The sequence below is a fragment of the Cyprinodon variegatus genome, unplaced genomic scaffold, assembly GCF_000732505.1.
Source record: "Cyprinodon variegatus isolate N-32 unplaced genomic scaffold, C_variegatus-1.0 Scaffold1963, whole genome shotgun sequence".
Classification (NCBI taxonomy): domain Eukaryota; kingdom Metazoa; phylum Chordata; class Actinopteri; order Cyprinodontiformes; family Cyprinodontidae; genus Cyprinodon; species Cyprinodon variegatus.
Genome location: NW_015152416.1, coordinates 43,228 through 45,863, shown reverse-complemented (window position 1 = coordinate 45,863; position 2,636 = coordinate 43,228). Strand labels below are relative to the sequence as shown.

Sequence of the window (2,636 nt, the reverse complement as noted above, 5' to 3'; positions counted from 1 at the left end):
TAAAGATATAAACAGATAGCTCTGAAACAAAGTTCATCATGGTCAGCATGTGGGGACTGTCTTTCAATTTTTCTTTAATATTTAACTTTTTATTATGAGCTCAGGGGTCTAGACTCTTTATATCGTACTTGTACCTTGTGCTTTAATATTGTTACAGTATCTTAAATGAATTCAGGAAGCCATCAAAAGACCTGAGATATTTTATCCACTTTGGACCAACATTACAACAGACATGCTGATATACCCTGATTTATTTTTTTATGTCCATTGTGAGACTTGAGGATATCTGAAATGTTTTAAACAAAAATATCCAACATTTAGTGTGTCTTCTTTGGATGGAAATAAAACAATTTCATTTACTTTATGTTCAACATACTAATCTTTCAAAGTAGAAGCATTCAGTGGCCGACTTCTTAAAATCCCTCAGTTTCCCTTATGTTAGTTTGGTTGACAGCACCAAATCCGAGGAAGTTTTAGGTATGTGAGGCATCTGTGCAGGTTATATATTTTTTCAAAGTCTCTTGACATGTTGTTAAGTTGTCATTACAACATAAATACCTCTTTTCCTCATGGTAATTATGCTGTCATGTCTCATGGTAATCCTGCAAGCCCGCCATTGTTTTCTCTCACTATATATTAATGATTAAAGTTGAGGGGTGTAGAAGAAATTAAAGTCCAACTGATATTGGATTCTGAAGGCTGGCACTATTATTGGGGGTTTTAAAAAAATTATATTCAATATATATATATATATATCAGCTAGAATACAAAAAAACTGAACATGGTCATACAAAGGATATGTGATATATAAAAACAGTAATACAAACATATGACTGTAAATTTACAGTTTTAACATTTCAGGGTTTTTTATATATATAATGATAAAATATAATAAATAAAATAAAATACGATAACCCATTTTACAAAACATTCAGCAGTCTGATGACAGTGGAGAAGAAACTTTTGCAGAATCTGCTGGACCTGCATTGAATGTTGCGAAGCCTCTTCCTAGAGAGCAGCAGGGAGAACAGTCATTGTAGGGAGAACAGTCCACGGTAGGTGTGTATGGGGTCATTGATGATGCAATGGACTTGGGACACGGCGCACAAATTATTATTAAATCAAATCAAAAAGTTAGGATATGTCATCCAAAGTTCATGTTTATTGCCAAAGTCTGTTTGGAAGCAGATGTTTATGAGGGCAAATATGCAAAGTGTAGCCTTTCATGAGAAGAAGAGGCGTAGAAAGGTAATAAGACAAACATGGAACAAAGTAAAACCGAAAACTCAAAAAAAAACACATAAAAGAACCAGAACTATGACAGATCTGGGAAGTANGTTATCAATTTTATAAATGATTGTGAGTCAATAGGAAAACGGAAATAAATGTCTAACATTACCTACTCTAGCTGGTTTTCCTTAGACAGAAAACTCTTTACCAATATGACCGTTTGAGGTGATTGAATTTTCTTTGTAAAAGGTAATGAGATGAGGTGTTGTGTATTAGTGCTATAAAATGTTATCACAAAAGTGTAAGTCCTATGTGGCATCTATGGATTGGATTCAATCCCCAGACTCCCAGGCAAAAATCATGCATACCTAGCCAAGTAACCAGGGTGCATCATGATTTAAAGGCATAATGACAGGACCCCACCGGACCATGTATCCTCATCTACACCCTATGTGTGGTATTATTATATTTTGTTTGAAACTATATAGTTACATGTTAACTGTTAACAGTTAACATGCTTTAGACTTTGGGTCAGATGGATCTTGAGAGGGTGTAGCTTTAGGATTAATAAAAAACCTACATTTAAGTTCACACTCAACTGCACCCTCCACTAGAGACGAGGTAATATTAATAATCTGTATTGACTGCTCAATATCAGATATTTTTGTTAAACTTAATTGGAAAAAGATTCTGTTGAAAATTAAAAATGTCTTTTGTTTTTTGCATTACACAGGGATCACTCCCTCACAATTAAAGAACCAGGTTCAAACACTTTCTTCCTTCCAATTGATGCAGCTGTCTGACCATATGTGTTTTTGTATTGTGTGTCATGAGTGGGTTGTCCTTAAAGAAATTGAATTGTACTCAGTACAATGTCAAATAAAAGCACTCTGATTTGGATTCACTGTGAGGTTTCTTTGTTTTCCTCTTACAATCGGCAGTTCTTGTAAAAGTAGCAAATGAATATTAAAAATATTATAATATAAAAATATTCTACACATGAAAGCAGCCATAATGTAGTTTGATAAAAACCTTGGTACAGTTGTTTCACCTTCTCCAACTCATCTTTCATCTCTCTCGTGTTAGCTGTTGAAGTAATAAAAAGGAAACAGTAAATTCTGCTGTTATTTCATTGACACAAGCATTCAAATAAACCATTCTAAACAGCTGCTACTAGATATACCTTCATGATCTCTCTGTAGGTACTTTGTCTCCACCTTCAGTCCAGCCACCGAGGCGATCAACTCTCTCAGCACAGTATTGATGTCCTGTGGAATTGTTTGTTGAGGGTTAGGAACAATTTCAGCATCTTCTACCTGTGATCCATTTTTCCTTGAATGGGAAATTATTTCTTTGTGGGTCAAAGCCTGGAGCTGAGATATAGACAGAGAGCAGATTAGCAGCAG

The 2,636-nt window shown here is 34.7% G+C and overlaps 1 long non-coding RNA gene across 1 annotated transcript in view; it reads right to left on the bottom strand.

Annotated features, from left to right (window-relative positions):
* The window catches only part of LOC107104936, a 5,223-nt gene extending 2,672 nt beyond the window's left edge, over positions 1-2,551 (bottom strand). Inside the window, exons 1-2 of the long non-coding RNA XR_001482306.1 lie at positions 2,414-2,551; positions 2,263-2,316 (exon numbers count right to left, since the gene is read on the bottom strand). This is a non-coding gene — a long non-coding RNA (uncharacterized LOC107104936). The remainder of the gene's footprint in view (positions 1-2,262; positions 2,317-2,413) is intronic.
* Positions 2,552-2,636: the final 85 nt, after the last annotated feature.